The sequence below is a fragment of the Eretmochelys imbricata genome, chromosome 14 (assembly GCF_965152235.1).
Source record: "Eretmochelys imbricata isolate rEreImb1 chromosome 14, rEreImb1.hap1, whole genome shotgun sequence".
Lineage (NCBI taxonomy): Eukaryota > Metazoa > Chordata > Testudines > Cheloniidae > Eretmochelys > Eretmochelys imbricata.
This window is the reverse complement of record NC_135585.1, coordinates 43,486,470-43,508,016: the sequence shown is the minus strand read 5'-3', so window position 1 is coordinate 43,508,016 and position 21,547 is coordinate 43,486,470. Positions and strand designations below refer to the sequence as shown.

The following is a 21,547-nucleotide window of genomic DNA, read 5'->3' as shown; positions in this document are numbered from 1 at the left end:
TTCCTTAGAAGTTTTTAAGGTCAGGCTTGACAAAGCCCTGGCTGGGATGATTTGATCAGGGATTGGTCCTGCTTTGAGCAGGGGGTTGGACTAGATGATCTGCTAAGGTCCTTTCCAACCCTGATATTCTATGATTCTATGAAAATCTGGCTCTTGGGCACTTCTGAAAATTTTACTCCTGGTCTTTAACCTCTCTGATGAGAGCGGAGGGAATCATTACGTTTACAGCTTGGTGGCCCATATGAGACCGGGACCTCTGCCAACTGGCCAAGGGCACAGAGTGTGCATAGTTTCATAGGGATCCCCTGGGTTGGATATCTGCACAAGAGCTCACCAGAGGGTGGCAAGTGAGCTCTGTACTGAGAGCCAATATCACACGGATTGTCATAACTCCTTAAGAATTATTGAGCCAAACATTTCACAAGGATTATGTATCTATACTGAAAATACCATCTTGGGGTTGAGTCAGGTCACCAGGAGGTGACACACCTCCAGAAATACTTCCTAACTGTAAGAACAGTGGGACAACGGAACAGACGCCTAGGGAGGTTGTGGAAGCTCCTTTACTGGAGGTTTTCAAAAGGAGGCTGGATAGCCAGCTGTCTTGAATAGTTTAGACAAAACAAATCCTGCATCTTGGCAGGGGGTTAGACTAGATGACCCCTGTGGTCCCTTCTAACCCTATAGTTTTATACCTCCTGAGATAACAGGATGCTTTTCTCCCTGTCTGGACATTTGTATATTGTAGGCCTCACCATGGAGGCCTCTTTACAGAACGAGCCTGGTGCAAGTTAAGAGATTGCAAAATCGGAGAGAAACAAAACAGCAGGGGGTGTTGAGAGTCCTTCACCTAGGAGACAAGTTAACAGTGTTTGTCTTATGAAAGGAGGGTCACCACTAGCCTGGCTATAAAGCACAGCAAGGATTTTAGGGGAGCAATACTCTACAAGACACATGTATCTTTTCAACTAAGTTTGGGATCTAGAATACATGTTATGATTTTATTTTATTATAGGTAACCATTTGTTTCCAGTACTTGCTACTACTGGAATCTCTAAGCTTTGCTAAATAAACTTCTATTTGTTTTCACTAGAAACATATGTAAGTGCTGTGTGTTAAGCAGAGCAGTGATCCGAGATGGAATGGTTAAGCTAAGGTTTTCTGGTTCTTTGGAAGCAGCAGATCTGTGAATATGGCAAGTGTCCAGTGGACCAGAGGCTGGTCATTCCAGAGGGATGCTCTGAGGCCTTGAGCATTGGTATGTGCCTAACGCTAACTGTAAAGTAACAGCAGGGCCTGCAGAGGCCTAGAGAGGAGTGCTTGTGTCGCCCAGGGCTGGTGGAATTGGGGAGCTGACCCCCGGTGAGGGCAGGCGGTGGCGAGGTGCTTCACAGCACTGGGTGTTACAGGAAGTGTCACAGCAAAACTGATCAAATTAGTGAGTTTTTTTGTTTTTAACCAAAATGAGTCTCTCACTGACATGAACGGCTGAAAAAAATTTATTCAAGTTGAATGAAATTTTTTCAATGTGAATTTAAAACATTTCAAGACATTCCCAATTTTTTCCCCCCAAAACTCTTCACGAAATTCAACCTGAATTTCTGAATAGTTTCACTGCCCTGAAAAATGCATTTTTTTTTGTGTGGCAAATTTACCATTCACTGAAAAAATGTCTCCATGTTCTACCTGTGGGCCATGAGTGACTCTATCTGGGTGATTGTCTACCTGAACTCTGTGGGAGAGGGGATGCATAGAACATTTGCTCCCCACTCTCGTGGATTGCGTTGGATACAGGCTGAGTGTAGTGCTGCACAGTGGGATATTTGTGGGAACTCCCAGATTGTGAACTTGGGAACCACTTGAGAGACGAGGACCCTGGGTGGAGGAATGCGCAGAGAGGTAAGGATGCTGGTGCTCCTTGTCCCAGGTGCTTTATAGCTCAGGCCCCAGGTTTCAATGGCATGGCACAGGCTGATGGGTGTTGGGAAAGCAATGAAAATGTTGATATGTTGAATAATGACTCCCTGAGAGGGCTCCGGATTGACATCCCTTCGCTAAGTGGCTGCATTGTGTAACAATCACTAGGTAGCAACATTGCAACTTTTATACTATTTATGCTGCTACAGCGTCTAATGGACCTAAGATGGCAAAGCAGTGTCCCAAAGGAGTGGGGCATCTCTGCTACTGGGACGAGGTGAGAGCTGAGAGTAATGCAAGAGAAAAGGGCACCTATCGCTAGGCTTGGCAGAAGTCGGTTTTTATTTGTTTCAATAGATAATATTGATTTAATCCATAAAAATAAAAAATACTTAAATACATTTTTAGTTGCAGCAAATTATGGGGGATCAGACCGTGGGTGGGTCAGTCAATAGTTATTTAATTACAGTACTTGTTGAGATTCAAAAAGTTAAAGCTTTAAACTGTTAAAATACAAATTTTTAACATCCCGTGTCAAAATATACCAAGTAAATATCCTTAAATCAAACTCTAAGTTCTCAAGCAGCATTTTTCGTTCTTTGCCGATCTGTAAATTTCAATGGTCATCAATGGAAATTTTTTTCATCAGTTTGTGTTGGGTGAAATCAACATTTACCAAGAAAAATCTAATTCTTCGAAGCTGAAATATAGTTGATCTTTTCCTCCTGTTTATCCTCTACAGAATCCTCCTGGCTCTCACTGCTGGCTTCTTATGTCTCGCTCGCGATCTATATTTTCCACAATAGACTCCCCCATGTGTATCCCTTACCCTGTGCCGCCACCTAGTGCACAGTATATTGTCTTTATCGTTGGTGCTGCCTGGCTATCTAGCAGCCACAGCACCGCGGCTGAGAACGCTTTTCTGTAGGTGTCCTTTTCTCTTGGCTCTCAGTGGGTGCCAGTAACACAACACGGCGCGGTCCTTTTTCTCTGCTGCCACCCAGTGGCAGCAAATGTAGAGTGCAGCTGCCCCTTTCCATTGTCCTTATCTTCCACTCTCCTCTAGCAGTCATTACACTGTATAACAGCCTGTCCCCTCTTCCTTATCTCCGGTCCTCTAGGGGTATTCCCAGAGTAAAATGGTCCTTTCTCCTTTCATTACCCTCTGCTGCTACCCAGTAGCCCCACTGTATAATACAGTTGTGTCTCTGGCCAGGTCTACACAGAAACGTTTCCCAGTACAGTAATGTTGGTTAGGCTTTTTAATGACACTTCTTCCCCAGCAAAATCCCTAGCGTAGACCTGGGTATACCAACCAAAAAATGTGCTCTTACTAATACAGCTTATTTCTTTCAGGGAACCCATCTGTATAAGCTCTACAAGCAAAATCACTTTTTGGCTGGTAAAAGCCATGTCTGAGGTCGGAAGACTTTCAGGGAGCGCTCTGCCCACCAACCTTCTTCTAGTTTGTCCTAGATTTCATACCAGTATAACTTTGTCTATTAGGGGTGTGATTTTTTTTTTAACCAATATAATTACACTGGCACAAGCCCTTATACCTGGCAGTTACAGCAACGCAAAGATTCCTTATACCAGGAGAGCTCTGGCTACAATTCACCAAAATATCATTATCCAAATTCAGCAGGTAAACTACAGTTCAAGTTGATTCTGACTGTAATGATCCCAGTACGGACTCCTCTTACCTGTTTAAATCTTTGCACATCCGCAAATGTTATAAGCGCACGTGACCAAAGACTGAGCGAGAAGAAAGGGCTACACAGCATCTGAGTATCAAACAGCAAAGCAGCTCCGCTCGTCACCATTTCGTCTTTATTTTTTAAAGTGAGATTTCTGAATTCTCAGACAATCTGGACCAGGGTTTCTCAACCTGTGGGCCGAGACCAGAAATTGTCACCAGAATGTTTCAAAGGTGGCATGGCAGCTCCTGTCCCACAGGGCTGGCTGGGCTCGTCCCCCTGCTCCAGGCACTGCAAGCTCTGGGGCAGAGGTGGTGCCAGCCCATTGGGGGCCCTAAGCAGGAATATTTGGGGGGACCCCCCCACAGCACACATACTAATAACTAATAGGGGGCCCCCTTGAGCTGCTCAGGGCCCTAAGCGATTGCTTAGTCTGCTAACGCCTAGTATCAGCTCTGCTCTGGGGTCCCAGCACCACTCAGGTTTGGCCCAGCCATCATGATGGCAGGAGTCCGGGTAGGCCAAATCCGAGTGAGTGGCACTGCACCCCCATGAGCCAGGTCACACCTCCATACACACAAATTTGGTCCAGTCGGGGGGGCAAACCTGAGCGGCGCTGCAACCCCGGAGGTGGCAATGCCCAGAGCGGAGAGCCCAGCCCAGCCCAGCCAGCCCTGCAGCGCAGGAGCTGTCAGTTTGGGCCCTGCCCAGTTCTCGCCCCAACTCCCCTGGGGGGCAGGACCCAGCCAAAACCACCCCAGGGCCTCCCCCGCAGCCTGTTTACTGGTCGCGACAGGCCATAAACATTTACAAATGGGTCCGGAGCCCGAAAAGGTTGAGAACCACTGATCTGCACGCTTACTGACCATTTTTCTCAGGGTTTCCTTCATCTTTGTTTCTCAGGCTGTACACGAAGGGATTGGCCATGGGAGTCTGAATTGTGTAGCAGACAGAGAACACTTTGCTCAGGTCTCTCAGTGTGTTGGGTTTTGGAAGCTGATACAGTGATTATGGTCTCATGATGAGGTGAGCGGAGCAGGTAGAGCAGCCTTTTGCCTCCCAGTGGTGGAAGGGATTCTCAGGATGGTGGAGATGATTCACACGTAGGATGCCAGGGTTAATGCAAATGGGGGCAGAGTGATTAAAGCAGCCAGGATGGTGGTTACAAGCTCTAGCTGGTAGGTGTCACTGCAGCAGAGATTTATTATTTTTGTAGATTCACAGGAAAAAAATGTTGTTTTTTATTGGGGCCACAAAGATAATTGTGATGTGAAGGACATTGGTGTGGTGCCAGCCAGAAGCCCACTTATCTAAGACCCACTTGCTAGCTGTTGGCATAAACTGCCATTCTTACGGGCTGCATAGTGCACTGGTTTGCATATTGCTAAATACCGATCATAAGACATAGCAGCTAAGAGAACTAAGACATAAGAGATCATAAGACATAGCCTTCTGTAGCCCCAAAGAAACTAACAAAATAAAATTGTCATACAGCCTCTGACAGAAATGGTTCTGTCCCCAGTCAGGAGACTGGCCAGCATCCTCGGCAGGAGGACAGAGGTGTAGCAGGTCTCCAAGCAGGACAAGTTCCCCAGGAAGAAGTACATGGGGGTGTGTGAAGATGCTGATCAGCCACAGCTAGCACAACAATGAAGATGTTCCCAGCCACAGTCACTATGTAGATTGCTAGAAATAGCAGGAAGAGAAGGATCTGCAGCTCTGGGAGATTCCTGAGTCCCAGGAGGATGAATCCTGTGGTGGATGTTTGATTTCCCCCTTCTGTGTCTGCCATGGTCTGTATCTGGGGGAGATAAAACAAACTCTCCAAGATAATGAGAATACAACATTTGTTAAACTTTAATAACTCTGAATTTAAAAAGAAAAGGAGTACTTGTGGCACCTTAGAGACTAACCAATTTATTTGAGCATGAGCTGGAAATGGCCCAACTTGATGATCACTTTAGATAAGCTATTACCAGCAGGACAGTGGGGTGGGAGGAGGTATTGTTTCATGATCTCTGTGTGTATATAATGTCTGCTGCACTTTCCACGGTATGCATCCGATGAAGTGAGCTGTAGCTCACGAAAGCTCATGCTCAAATAAATTGGTTAGTCTCTAACGTGCCACAAGTCCTCCTTTTCTTTTTGCGAAGACAGACTAACACGGCTGTTACTCTGAAACCTATGAATTTAAAAGAATTTATATTCAAATGCCCCCATCGCCTTCTGGCTACCAGCCCAGACACTGGCTCGAGAACACAAACTGGGGCAGTGGCTTTCATCCAGTGGAGGTTGATGCTGAACTACCAGGCTGCAGAATCGTTCTAAGGCCACATCTACACTGGAATTGCTCCGCTGTAGCTGTGCTGCTGTTGTGTAGACACTTACTACAGCGACGGAAGGGGTTCTTCTGTCCCCCCCCCCACCACTGTTACTCACACCTTCTTGTCAACTGTTCGAAATTGGTCACCCTGATTACCCTTACAAAAGTGATTTTTCCTCCTGCTGATAATAGCCCACTTAATTGAATTGTCCCATTAGAATTTGTAAGGCAACCCCCATCTTTTTATGTACTCTCTATATATTTCTTCCTACTGTATTTTCCACTCCATGCATCTGATGAAGTGGGTTTTAGCCCACAAAAGTTTATATCCAAATAAATGTGTTAGTCTCTAAGGTGCCACAAGAACTCCTCATTGATTTTTCTCTTCCTCCTGCTTCTCATCATCTACATTGTGACCATGGCTGGGAACGTCCTCATCGTTCCGCTAGTTGTGGCTGATCAGCAACTTCACACCCCCATGTACTTCTTCCTGGCGAATTGTCCTGCTTGGAGACCGGCTACACCCTGGGCAGGAGGGTTGAGATGCTGGCCAGTCTCCTGACTGGGGACAGGACCATTTCTGTTAGCGGCTGCCTCACACAATATTATTTCTTTGGTTTCCTGGCAGTTGCAGAGTGTTCTTTCCTAGCAGTGATGTCCTATGATTGGTATTTAGCGATATGCAAACCACAGCATTATGAAGCCCTTATGAATAGCAGGTCCTGCCTCCAGCTAGCAGTTGGCACTTGGATAAGTCATTCTCTGGCTGCTGACATTAACTTTATGCGGCCCTAATGAAATTGACCATTTCTTCTGTGACTTCATCCCAGTAATAAAACTCTCCTGCAGTGACACACGTATGATGGAGCTTGTCACTACCATGCTGGCTGCTATATGCACTCTCTCACCATTTCTATGAAGGCTGGCAACACACATCTGTATCCTCACCACCATTCTGTGAATGCCTTCCACCACTGGGTGGCAAAAGGCCTTTTCCACCTGCTCCTCTCATCTTATCGTGGTGTCAATTTTCTATGGGACCATTATGATTGTCTACATGCTACCAAAAACTGATACACTGAGAGACCTGAACAAAGTGTTCTCCGTTTTCTACACAGTCCTGACTCCGATGGTCAACCTCCTCATATAGAGCCTGAGGAACAGAGAGGTCAAAGAGATCCTGGGAAAAGTTGTCACTAAATTCTCTTCTGTCAAAAGGGTTCAGATCGTCCTACCGTAGTTTGTTCAGTGCCTGTGAAAGGGAAATAAGCTGGTTTGCTGTAATGAGTCTGAGTCACTTCTCTCATTGGCTATCTGGCTTTTTAGGTGAGGTCAGCGGCTGCTATAGCTTGCACTCAATATTGGGACAGATACTTCTGCTGTTTTGGCTTAGGGATGCAGGTCTTTGTGGTTTGATTAGTCTGATATTTATCACTGCTGTTGTGGGTTGCTCTAAAACACCTCATCAATGAGACACCAAGGTAGAGAGATGCCATTCTCTGTGTCTCCATTACGATAGTCTGTAATTACGTGAGCACACGCTGTGTTTTGTACCAGGCCCCTTTACCATGGATTGCATCAGATACTCAGTATTTCTTTTCGTCTAACTCCTTCAATGTGCAATGGTAATGTAAGATGTGAATCAGGTCTCAGGGCCCATTAACTCTGCAAGAACGGGAGCCCTGAGGTGGGACAGTGAAGAAGAAAGGTCAGTACTGTGATAGCGGCACAGAGACACCGGACTTCTATTCCCTGTTTTGTTTCTGGCCGACTTCACCGCTCTGGATCTGTTTCCTCATTTGTACAATGGCGTTTCTTGGGACCCCTGTGTGAATGGCTGCTTTGATCCCTTATTGCTTGGGGTACCCTTGTTTTTGCAGATTTCCAAATACCAGCACTCTGAAGTCTGATTTCTCAATTATAGAAAGCAGAGAAAGCATATAGTGTCCACTCCTACAGGGTGCTGGGCGTTTCCTGTGAAATGCTGAGTGCCCAGTGGAACAGGTGCTGGACTCTCCATGGAGATGCTCGGAGGGCTCAAGGGTTGGAGTGTGCCTATCGCTAACCAGTAGATTGACAGCAGGGCCTGCATAGGCCTAGAAGGAGTGCTTATATTAACCATGGCCGGCGGAGTTGGGAAGCTGACTCCCAGTAGACAGACGAGACTTCCTCTCAAGGCAGGTGGTGACGGGGGTGCTGCACTGCCCTGGGTACCCCCGGGAAGCATCACTGCTATTGAGGGTTAAGTTAGGAACTCCAGGTCAGTGCAGCAGTAAAGCAGGCCCAAGAGAGTGAAATACGCATGGGCAGCAAGACGAAGGGTCTGTTGACAGCCAGACGCTTGTGGGCAGTCTGCTGTCCCAGGAAGCTGATGGCTGAAGGTGACGCATGACGATCGTTGAACCAAAGTTACAGCCACACACTGAGTTTGAGAACTGCCAAGGACAACAGGGCTCAGAGAATGGGCACCTGCATTTTGAAGGGTTCCTTCAGGAAGTTCTGCCCTGAAACCAAAATTTCTGGTTTTACAGCATTATTTCAAAGAGCTCTAGAATCCACATGCAGCCTCTGATTTTACTTTAGCAGCACTGTCAAGTATGTTAGCCTTAATTTAAACAGATGGAAATTGAATAACTTTATTAACCAGTTAGTAATTCAACCGTGCTGAGCAATGGAACCAAGTGTACACTGACAAACCAGTTGCAGGGTCATTTGGTGAAGGGGTTTCTGACGTACCCTGCCTCTAAGGTGAGCTGCTCTTTGCATTTCCAGATCCTTATTTTGGGTGCAGAGCTAGGAAATATGGGAGGGCGAAGAATGAGGGTGAATATGTGGTGGGAGGGGGAATAGGAGATGGGTTTGGGGCTGTGGCAAGGGGAGGGGGAATGAGGGAGATAATGTTGTGCCAATGGTCTAAAAAGGCAAGCAGAGTGATTGAGTAACTATAGGCCGGTTGTCCTGACATCAATCCCGAACAAAACATTAGAAAAGTTGTTACGGGGTTCAACTGCTAAAGAATGAAAGGATAGGAATATAATTAATGCCAGTCAACCTGGTTTTATGGAAAACAGATCCTGTCAAACTGAGCTGATTTCATTCCTTGAGGTTACAAGTTTGGTTGGTAAAGGTAACTGCATAGACGTGATCTACTTAGACTTGTGCAAGGCGTTTGATTTTAGTACCGAGTGACATTCTGATTAAACCAAAAAGAACGCTAGTCAATATCAGTGAAGGCTGCCGAGAATGGCAGAACAAGAACCAATGGCTGGAAGTTGAAGCCAGAGAAATTCAAAGTAGAAATAAGGCCCACATGTTTTTAACAGTGGGGGGTAATTTACCATTAGAACAAAATCCCCAAGACAGTGTGGGATTCTCCATCTCTTGATGTCTTCAGACCCAGCCTGGCTGCCATTCTGAAAGCTGTATTAGCCAGACATGAGTGATTGGGTTCAAAACACAGGTAACCGGGTGAAATGTAAGGGCTATGCAGGAGTCAGACTGGAGGACCTGATGGTCTCCTCTGTCCTTAAACTCTATGAATTGCTGATAAATGGGGATGCGTGGTAGGGGAGAGGATTGAGGGTGGGGAGTGTCAGGCCAAGGGGAGGGGAGAAACACTGAAAGGGGATCATGGGTATGGATGGAAGGGGGAGTGGGGGCTAAGGAGGCAGGGATTGTCAGCTCCACATTCCCCTATCTCGTTTGAAGCCACTACCCCTTTCCCCCCCTCCCCACTACCACGCAGGCTAGACAGGAGTACGGGAGGGGAAGGGAAAGAAAGATGCCTCTTATTCACAGCCCCATTGCTCAGGGCAATGGCTGGGAGACAGAGAGGGACACACCTCAGACAAAGGTGGGAAGGGGGTGTCAGCAGCCCCAGCCTCAGTCAGGGACCCTGCTCCTCTGGGGGTTTTTCTGCACCCCCATGCATGAGCCTGGTCCGCACATTTCCACTGACGCCACCGACAGGACTCGGTGCTGAAATGCGGTGTCCTTGATCTCTTAAAGTGCAGCTGCACCTATCCTTCTATCACAGCGACAGCTCTGATCAAACTGTTCCAGCTAATCCCCTACCATAAACAGAGGTGGATCAGATTGCGAGTTTAGTACTTTTAAAAAAAAATCTGTAGGGGTATTATTTAAATTAGAAATGGAGAGAAAGCTGGCAGGGAGAGAAGTCAATCAATGACACATTAGAAAGGGTGAAGATAGCTGATAAGTGGCTGAGCTGCTAACAAAATATATAGTCTATATTGCACTATATGTCTGGAGAGGAGCAAACAGAGACAGCTGCTTGGGAATTTTTCCATCAAAATGTTTTTTTGACAGAAAATGCAGTTTTGTCAGAATCAATTTTTTACAGGAGTTTCAGCCAAACATTTTCAATTTTTTTCCTGATGGAAAATTGGAATGAAATATTTTGTCCTGGATCAGGATGATTTGAAATGAAAATATCAGTTTGTCAAATCCAGTCAAAACATTCAATTTCAGGGCAGTTGGATGCACCCAACTGAGCAGCCATGATACTTCGTGGGAGCTGTGGGCTGGACTACATCTCCCTTGATGCACTGAGGACTCCCTTCTGCTTGAACCATTCAAAAATTCATAGATTTGAAGGCCAGAAGGGACCACTAATCCTCTAGTCTGACCTCCTGTATAACACAGGCCATAAAACTTCCCCAAAATAATTCCTATTTGAATTAGAGCAGATCTTTTTAATAAAAATACCAATCTTGATTTAAAAATGTCAGTGATGGAGAATCCAGCATGATGCTTGATTACTTGTTCCAATGGTTAATTACCCTCACTGTTAAAAATGTATGCCTTATTTCCAGTCTGAATTTGTTCAGCTTCAGTTTTCAGCCATTGGATCTTGTTATACCTTTCTCTGCTAGGTTGAAGAGTCCATTATCAAATATTTGTTCCCAATGTAGGTACTCAGACTGTAATCAAGTCACCCATTAACCTTCGTTGTTACGCTAAATAGATTGAGCTCTTTGAGTCTACCATTATAAGACGTGTTTTCTAATCCTTTGGTCATTCTTGTGTCTCTTCTCTGAGCCCTCTCTAATTTATCAACATCCTTCATGAATTGTGGTCACCAGAACTGGACACAGGATTCCAGCAGCGGATGCACCAGTTCCAAATATAGAGGTAAATAACCCCTCTATGTCTAGTCGATATTCCCCTGTTTATACCTCCATTGCAGTCCATCAGATGAGATGTAATCCAGCCAGGGAGTCCAGCTCAGAGAGGAAAACAGGACCATGAAGCACCCACACTGCAACGCCCATGGATCGCTGAAGCAGCTCAGGGGGAGAGAGTTTGACTAACCTACCCCAAATGAAATGTTTCAGTTTGATACATTTTGGTTTTTGCTTTTAACCAATCTGAGAATGTTTATCATTGGGAAAAACAGGTCGGCACATGCCTGTGGAGGAGAACCTAGATCTTCTGTCTCCCACTCCTTTGCCTTAACACTAAGGCCATCCATCATTCCCATGCATAGAATTTCACATAATGAAATCGCTTTTATTTAACCTCATGCAGGAGAGCTCCTCTTCAAGCAGAGAAATGGACAATGGAATGATGGTGACTGAATTCATACTTACAGGACTTTCCAATTGCCCAGCCATTTGCTTATCCCTTTTTGTTGCCTCTCTGTTGGTCTACTTGATAACCCTCGCTGCCAATGGCCTCATCTTCATAGCCACATGGACTGAGGCTAAGCTGCACAACCCCATGTACTTCTCCCTCAGCAACCTCTCCTTGTTAGACATCTGCTGCCCCACTGCTACAATGCCCAAGATGCTGGAAAACCTCTTGTCAGAGAGCAACACAATTTCCTTCACTGGCTGCATGTTGCAGCTCTACTTCCTGGTGGCTCTAGCAGGGACAGAGGTTTTCCTCTTGGCAATGATAGGCTAGATGGTCATGGCCTAGATGGCCTGGAGGATGGTGTGGATTGCACCCTCAGCAAATTTTCAGATGACACTAAACTGGGAGGAGTGGTAGATAGGATACAGCGGGATCTAGACAAATTAGAGGGTTGAACCTCCTAAAGTTCAGGTTGGATATTGGGAAAAACTTTTTCACTAGGAGGGTGGTGAAGCACTGGACTGGGTTACCTAGGGAGGTGGTGGAATCTCCATCCTCAGGGGTTTTTAAGGCCTGGCTTGACACCTTAGTGGGTGTTGGTCCTGCTTTGAGCAGGGGATTGGACTAGAAGACCTCTTGAGGTCTCTTCCAACCCTAATATTCTATGGATCTGGTCAGAAAATGAGGGTGGGAAATCACTAAAATGTTCATGATTTCCACCCCACCCTGTTTTTAATCCAAACCTCATTTGACCAATATTGTCCAACCATCTCTGTTACACCTTAGTGTAATACACATATGTGACTATGAAGAACATTCTAGACATGGCTGAGTCAGACCAACCAGATTATTAGGGCTGGTCAAAAAATTTTCATCAACTTTTTTTGAGAATTGGGAGTGTGATTAAATGATCTTTATGGAAAGTATATGCTTCCCTTGCAAATTATTGATTTTTCATCAGAAAACTGAACTTGCTGCCAAAAACCCCCAAACTTTTGGAGGGTGGCAGTTTTGTCTGAAAATGTTTGTTTTTAGCAGTTTCGGGCCAAAAATAGTTCAGTTTTCAGCTGAAATTTTTCAAAATTTGGTTGTTTGAAAACAAAATAATGGGTTTGGGAGGGGTATCTATTTTTTTGTCCAAAAAGTCAAAATTTTCCCGGGGGGGAAAAAGAAACATGTTCTGACCAGCTGGATAGATGATTTGTTTGTCAAAACCCGTTGTGATATGGTGAGGAATGCAAGGTTGATAGTGGGTGATTGTTCTGTATTTCCAAAGTTTTATATGATATTCCAAAAAAAATTTCTATCATCTGATCCTTTGTACTCAGAAGGCTGAGATTTTTCAGAGGTCCCTAGAAAATTTGGATGCCTCAATTCCCATCAGTTTTCAGAACTGGGCTTCCAAATTCCTTAGGCAGCTTTAAGAATTTCAGTCATTGGCTTCTCCACATTTATCCCGGTATAACTGAGTCCACAGTTAAAGTGGTACATCTTCACGCATTGCGCTCAGGCATCCAGACACCTAGAATGGAGCAGCAGGACGCACCCTCAGAGACACAAACATCAGTACATAGGGAACGGTCACTTCCAAAATTTAGGTGCCAACTCCAAGTGACATGTACGGGGTTCGGCGGCAACTGAGCGGGGGGGAGGATTGTGAATTGCAGTGGGGCCTAGAACTGGTTCATGTTACCTCTTCTCTGGGGCAAGGGAAGAGCCAGGGACTCTCGGGGACAAAATCCGTCTCCTGGTCTGCTCCTGGGGCAGTGTCTGCACTGCGCCTTATGGAGGGTTCAGGATAAAGTCCTTCTCGTGAGTTCACTCCCATTTGTGTTTCTTTTTTTGAGTGGCCCAGCAAATGGGCTTGCCACTAGCCGTGTCTGGAAAACAGTGAACTTGAAGCAACTCGCACAGAGTTTCATGGAAAGAGACTCTGAATTCAGAGCATTGGGCATGCCCAGAAGACGTAGGACCTCACTGTCAGAAGAAATGGGGGTAGGGTGAACATAAAGGCTAGGGTGAAAGTTATAAGGTCCAGTGTGTGGGTGTCACTGCAGGAAAGGTTTGTCATGGGGATTTAATCACCAAAAGTAATTTAATTTGTCTACAGAAAACCAATTGTAACATCATACCCATTAATATGGAAGTAATCAGAAATCTGCTCATCCAAGACCAGCTGCTAGCTGGAGGCAGAATCTGCCATTCATAAGGGCTGCATAATGCAAGGGGTTACATATCACTAAATACCAATCATGAGACATTGTAGCTAGGAGATAGAATTCACCACCTGCCAGAGAATCAAAAGTATAAATTGCATGATGCAGCTGCTAACAGAAATGGGTCTGTCCCCAGTCAGGAGACTGGCCGGCATTCTGGTCAAGATGGGCAAAGTGAAGCAGATCTCCAAGCAGAAGGAAGTACCTGGGGGTGTGAAGGTTCTGATCACCCACAAGTAGCGCAACAACGAGGATGTTCCCAGCCGTGGTCACAATGTAGATCCCTTGAAGCTGCAAGAAGAGAAGAACCTTCAGTTTTGGGGTATTCCTGGATCCCAGGAGGATGAATTCTCTGATGGACATTTGATTTCCCTATTCTGCATCTGCCATGGCTTGCATCTAGTGGAACCAAACAAACTCTGCCGTGTAATGAGGAGAACACAGAATTAAATGTTAATACATTGGCACCACTTAATTCTAGACTCGTTCTAAAACCTGCCTCCTCCTTTTGGCCAGCAGTGTAAGGACTAGCTGGAGAATCCAGACCAGGGCTTCAAACGGAAATTGATATTTTGGAAAGAGGATTAGATTCTACTTCAGATAAAATCATAATCATAGAACCATGCACTCCAGCCTAAATCCTAAGAAATATTGAAATCCTAGGCATGAAATAAAACCAGTATAAACCTCTCTTCTCCGCCATCTTTTCATGCACAGTTTGGGACATTACAATCCCAATCCGCATCCCCATCCTTCGCCACCCTAGATTGCCCTGCAAGTTAAGCATGTGCTCAAGTATTGTGGGGAATTGGGGTCTAAATTGCTAGCAGTCTCCTGGGGGCAGCTACCATTTTGTGCTCACTTCTAAAACAAAATTACTGAGGCAATACACACACTGTGCTCTCTGTCATGGATACTTTATTTTTATTCCTTCTGTTGCTGTTTGCTTTAATATAAAATAAAAAAAAAGTCATTGAGGCTGAGATTTTCAAAGCTGTCTAAGGAATTCAGTCATCCAATTCACAATAAAACTAGTGGGAACTGTGTGTTCAAATCCCCTAGAGAGCTTTAAAAGGCTCAGCTGGAAAGTATATGCTTACTCTGTGTATGGGAAACAGAAAAGAAGTAAAAGTCCTAGATAGAACTTCAAGATCACAGGTCAAGGCAGGGGAATTAGGGGCAGGATTGCTGCTGTGGTTAGTGAGCTTTGGGAAATGTTTTAAATTATGATTTTATTTTTGTTTTTTATATTTCTTTACAACAGACAGTAGCTTCATGGAGCAGTGGAACATGTTATGCTTTGTGGACAAGTAGTTGATAAATTGAAGAGGTTCAGAGAAGAGCCAAAAGAATGATTAAAGGATTAGAAAACCTGCCTTAGAGTGATAGACTCAAGGAGCTCAATTGATTTATCTTAACAAAAAGAAGGTGAAGGGGTGACTTCCATACAGTCTGAGTACCTATATGGGGAACCAATATTTAATAATGGGCTCTTCAGTCTGGCAGAGAAAGGTACAACATGGTCCAATGGCTGGAAGTTGAAGCTAGACAAATTCAGACTGGAAATAAGGCATACATTTGTAACAGTGAGGGTGATTACCCATAGAACAATTTACCAAGGGTCATGGTGGATTCTCTCACTGACCATTTATAAATCAAGATTCAATATTTTTTCTAAAAGTTCTGCTCTAGGAATTATTTTGGGGGAAGTTCTCCGGCTTGTGTTATACAGGCAGTCAGACTAGATGATCACCATGGTCCCTTCTGACCTTGGAATCTATGAAACCTGAGAGGTGGCAGATCTCTGTTCAAATCCTTTCTCCCCCTGAGCCAGAAGGGGGACTTGAACCAGTGTTATCCCACACCCCAACTACATAGCCTAACCACTGGGTTAAAAGTTATGAGGGAGGTCCTCCTCTTCCCCCAACTCCAGCCATCCTTGCTTTGCATAGGATCTCCTAAAAGGGCCCAATCTGGTAGGTGAGCTCTGACCATGTTTACCAAATTGGGCCCCACAGACAAATGAGGCAGAGGACTGGTTATCTCCTCCCAGCTCGTACATCGCTCTGGGGCTCATGTGCCTGTCTGGTTGGCGTTGGGCTGCGGAGCCCATGCCCAGAGGCATCTTGGGAAATTTTACTGCAAAAAAGCAGGAGCCCAGGGAGTTTAGGCACAGACAGCGTTTGACGGCAGCTCAGCAGCAGTTTTGTGAATCCCAGAGGGGGCCTGACTCTGGGATCTTCAGGGGCCTAAAGTGATAGTTAGGTACCCAAGTTCCTTTGTGAATCTGGGCCTTTTGGATTTTGGCCCTTCCCTGTTTAGGCGATTCTGAAAATCCCACATGGGGCCTCTCTGCATCTTCAGGCTCTGAAATACCTTTGAAAAGCTGCCCCCTGTCTCTGGGTGTGTCTGCTCCCTGTTTGCAATATGGGGATCACAGTGCTGCCTACATCACAGGGGAGTTGTGAGGCTAAAGAAATTGTGTGAGGCGCTTACTCCAATGTAGGCCATAGAAGTACCTCAGAGAGAGCGAAATAATGAGGTTCCTCATGGGTAATAAGTTCAAAATCAGCGATTTAAGGACTTTAGTCCCCTTTTCAAAAAGTTTTGGGGATTCCTGTCTTCCAAAGCAGACACTTCTGTCTTCCATTGGAAACCCAGTTTTTTAGTGAAAAAAGTTTTGATGGAAAATTTTCCACCATCCCTTGTTCAAAACAGCTGTCCCTGGAAACTTTGACCCTGACTATCAAGCTGTATATTCTCCACCCCAAAGAGAGAAAAAGAAGAGTCTTTGTCTCATCTATGACTCTCTTACGTTGCAAGGATTCAATGCACCAGGGAACCTGTCTCAATGGAGGCATAAAAGAACTTAAATACTCAGACTCCTCAAGGTGTGGCTTCTTCAGAGTTGCTCAACACGCTGCTCGCAAGTTTTAAAGCACATGATTATATTAGATTAAAATATTTTTTAAAGTCAATGCTTTTCCTACACGTTATTGCTTTTTAACCAAGCACATCGGTGCATATCTTTAGCTTGGTCCTTTTTCTCCACTGCTTTGTACCTTTGTGTAGTCATTTCTATGTGAGCAATGTGCGTGGTGACTGGGTATGGAAACACTCCTGCCAGTACAAGTGGGTAATTCTGATATGGAGTCATTCTGCACTCACTTTGCATCGGTATAAATGACTACAAGGGAGCAGGGAGTCAGCCGCTGGTGTGTTGTTCCTCTCCCCTTACCATTTTGCTATACTAAGGAATAATTTATAATTTATAGCTGGAATTTCCAGTGGAACCTAAGGGAGTTACCCACCCAACTCCCTTGAACTTCGAGTTCTGTGCCTGAAAAAAATGTAATCAGGATCTTGGCTGCTAAGTACAGTCTTACTGGGTCTCTATGAAAGTGATTCATAGATACCAAGGTCAGAAGGGACCATTATGATCATCTAGTCTGACCTCCTGCACAAGGCAGGCCACAGAATCTCACCCCTCACTCCTGCGAAAAACCTCTCACCTGTGTCTGTGCTATTGAAGTCCTCAAATCATAGATGGATGGATGCAGTGTTTGTCGAAGCCATGTCAGTCCCAGGATATGAGAGAGTCAAGGCGGGTGAGGTAATATTTTTTATTGGACCAACTTCTGTGGCAAGAGAGACAAGCTTCTGAGCGTCCACGGAGCTGCTCTTGATGGCTGGGAAATGTACGGAGGCTGGGTCTGGCTGTGCCGCAGCAAGGTCTCCCGCGCAGCCGCTCTTCTGCCGGCAAAATCAAACCACCCGAACAAGCGGCGGCCGCTTCGGCGGCAGGAGAGTGTCTCCCGCCGACACAGCGCTGTTCACACGGGCGCTCCGTAAAACTTTTGTCCGTCAGGCCTGGATATTTCTTTTCACACCCCGACCGACAAAAGTTTTACCAACAAAAGTGCTAATGTAGACAAAGCCAGAGAGTGTCACAGATAAATACAAAGGGGAACAGATTGTTCGGCATAAGTAGTTAACACACTTTTCAAGGGACCATTCAAAGTGAAGTGGCTCGTTACTACCCCTCCAGTCATAGGGAGGAAAGGAAGGGGGTGGAAAAAAGCAGCTGGGGGGGTGGTGGTTAGTGGGGGTCACAGATTGTTGTAATAAGCCATAAATCTAGTGTCTCTGTTCAGTCCATGATTTTGAGTGTCTAGTAAAGTTATGAATTTAAGCTCCCAGGATTGTCTTTTGAAAGTGCTGTGCAGGTTTCCTTTGAGGATGAGGACTGATAGCTTAGACACAGAGTGATCACTTTGTGAAAAGTGTTCTCCCACAGGGGATGGGGTGGTTTTGTCTTTGATCATTTTTGTCTTGACTTCATTAAATCACTAAATGCTCCATAGCGATCACTGTGCTCTCAGATGAGCTCTCACAGGAAAATGATAGCAGGTGAGGCTGGAGCTCAGGATATGAAGTCTAGTGAGGTGGGTGGGCTAAGTCTGCTGACCCGGGCTGGGACTCACTCCTGCTTGCTCCAAAATGCTGTGTAGACACATCCAATGTGGTCTGGCTGGTATCGGAGCCAGGGATATCAACCTCTGTAACCTGACCTGGGGAACAGGAAATAAAGCCTGGTCTACTTGGTGAGACAGAGCAATCCTCTCCTCGTTTTACAGAGCAGGGAGATTCAGGCTGATGTTCTTAAAACGGGACACTTGCTTTAGATGCCTCCTGTTTTGGATGTCCAAGTTGTGACACATTGAGCCTGGCTTTCCAACTGAAGTCAGTGGGAGCTGTGGGATCTTAGTGCCACTGCACATAAAGTACCAGATGTCCTACACTGGGCATCCACAAATGAAAACACCACTGAAAATTTGTTGTATCAGAGATTATGTATATATGCATATAAATTTCTTATACGATTCACCAATGTCACGGTGCGGGACTCACCCTGTGTCATTTCCTGCTGGTCGTCCTTGGGAATTAGCTCTTCCAGCCTCCGGAGCGCCCTCTGCAGGCCGGGGTCCCTCTTGCCGCTGGCCCCCGTGTCCCTCCCGGACCACGGTGCCCCTTTACCCGGGGTGCTGCCCCCTGCAGTACCCTGCAGATTTGGGTCTCCCCTCCCCAGGGAACCCCCACCCTCTATCCCCACCTCACCTCCCCAGCTCCTCTGGCCTTTCCCCAGCCCTCCTCCACCTCAGGTACTGTGGTATGCTCCCCAGCAGCCAGGCCCGTCTCTCTCTACAGCTAGAGGAGACTCTCTGCTCCTGGCCTACTGCCCTCTTATAAGGGCCAGCTGAGCCCTGATTGGGGTGTGGCCACAGCTGAGCCTGCTTCCCCCAATCAGCCTGGGAACTGCTTGCTCCCAGCCACAGTCCTGGGCTGTTTTAAGCCCTTTAAGGCTGGAGCAGGTGACCACCCCGCTACAACCCAACTTAACCAGTTAATGAACCAACCTGATAGCTTTCTTTGACAGGGTAACAAGCCTTGTGGATAGGGGGGAAGCGATAGCTGTGGTATATCTTGGATTTTGTAAGGCTTTTGATACTGTCTCACGTGACCTTCTCATAAACAAACTAGGGAAATACAATCTAGATGGAGCTACTATAAGGTGGGTGCATAACTGGTTGGAAGACCATTCCCAGAGAGTAGTTATCCGTGGTTCACAGTCATGCTGGAGGTGCATAATGAGTGGGGTCCCACAGGGATTGGTTCTGGGTTGGGTTCTGTTCAATATCTTCATCAGTGATTTAGATAACGGTATAGAGAGTACTCTTATAAAGTTTGCGGACCACACCAAGATGAGAGTGGTTGCAAGTGCTTTGGAGGATAGGATTAAAATTCAAAATGATCTGGACAAACTGGAGAAATGATCTGAAGTAAATAGAATGAAATTCAATAATGACAAATGCAAAGTACTCCACTTAGGAAGGAACAATCAGTTGCACACATACAAAATGGGAAATGACTGCCTAGGAAGGAGCACTACGGAAAGGGATCTGGGGGCTTATAGTGGATCACAAACTAGATATGAGTCAACAGTGTAACACTGTTCCAAAAAAAAGCAAACCTCATTCTAGGATGTCTTAGCAGAAGTGTTGTAAGCAAGACATGAGAAGTAATTCTTCCACTCTACTCCCGACTGATTAGACCTCAACTGGAGTATTCTGTTCAGTTCTGGGCGCCACATTTCAGGAAAGAAGTGGACAAATTGGAGAAAGTCCAGAGAAGAGCAAGAAAAATGATCAACGGTCTAGAAAACATGACCTATGAGGGAAGATTAAAAAAAATTGGGTTTGTTTAGTCTGGAGAAGAGAAGACTGAGAGGGGACATAAAAGGTTGTTACAAGGAGGAGGGAGGAAAACTGTTCTCCTTAACCTCTGAGGATAGGACAAGAAGCAATGAGCTTAAATTGCAGCAAGGGTGGTTTAGGCTGGACATTAGGAAAAACTTCCTAACTGTCAGGGTGGTTAAGCATGGAATAAATTGCCTAGGGAGTCGTGGAATCTCCATCATTGGAGATTTTTAAGAGCAGGTTAGACAAACACCTGTCAGGGATGGTCTAGATAATATTTAGTCCTGCCATGAGTGCAGGGGACTGGACTAGATGACCTCTCGAGGTCCCTTCCAGTCCTATGCCTCTGTGATTTTATTATCTCCACAGATAGAAAACAACTGTAGGACATGGCTAGCAGGAACCACACAGTTGAGATACAGTTCTTCTTTGTGGCTTTTTCCAATATCCTGGAGCTCCAAGTTTCACTTTTTTTTTCTGGTGCTGCTGTTGTACCTCATCACCATGATGGGCAACATCCTCCTCATCACGATCATGGTGGTGGACCCTGCCCTTCAGTCCCCCATGTATTTCTTCCTTTGGAATTTGTCCTTTCTGGAAATGGGTTATACTTCGTCCACTACCCCCAAGATGCTGGTGAACTTATTCTCCGAGGACAAGAGTATTTCCTTCCTGGGCTGTGCCACACAGATGTATTTCTTCTCCTTCCTGGGGATCACTGAGTGTTGCCTGCTGGCTGCCATGGCATATGACTGTTACACGGCCATATGTCACCCACTGCGCTACACGACCATGATGACCAGAGGTGTGTGTCTCCAGCTCTCAAGTGTGTCCTGGCTCATCAGGGTGCTGGTGGGAGTCGGGCAGACAACTTTCATATTCCCTCTGCCCTACTGTGGGCCTATTAGCATCAACCACTTCTTCTGCAACCTGCCCCCGCTGCTGAAGTTGGCCTGCACGGATACCTACAGGAATGAAATAGCTGTTTACACCATCTCTGCCACCTTCATCATGGTCCCCTTCCTGCTCATCCTTGTATCCTACATCCGTATCCTCCACGCTATCCTCACTATTCCGTCAGCCGCGGGCAGGAGCAAAACTTTCTCCACCTGCTCCTCCCACCTCATCGTGGTGACCTTGTTTTTCGGGTCTGGCATCGTGAATACCTGAAGCCCAAATCCAGCTACTCACTCGGCAGCGACAAACTGCTTTCCCTGTTCTACTCAGTGGTGTCTCCAAAGCTGAACCCTTTGATCTACAGCCTGAGGAACAAGGAGGTAAAGGAAGCCCTGAGAAGGGTGATGGCCAGAAAAATATTTATTTGAAAAGTGGGGGGAAAAATATTATTTTAATAGTCTTGTGATGGATTTGGAGTTGCCTGTTGTAGCCTGATCTATGAATCGTATATTAATTATATTGATTACTTAAGAATTCCCAGTTATCACTCTGAGGTATTGAAGGTTCTTGTCCCAGTATCAGGCCCAGTGTTATTAAAGTTACTGTTCAGTTGGGAACCCCGATGTCCACAGTTGCAACACT

General features: G+C 45.7%; 2 pseudogenes; one reads left to right on the top strand and one right to left on the bottom strand.

The window, feature by feature from the left end:
- Positions 1 to 4,630: 4,630 nt before the first annotated feature.
- Positions 4,631 to 5,221, bottom strand: LOC144274094 (olfactory receptor 6M1-like; annotated as a pseudogene).
- A 15,176-nt stretch (positions 5,222 to 20,397) lies between these two features.
- On the top strand, positions 20,398 to 21,333 carry LOC144274093 (olfactory receptor 10A4-like; annotated as a pseudogene).
- Positions 21,334 to 21,547: the final 214 nt, after the last annotated feature.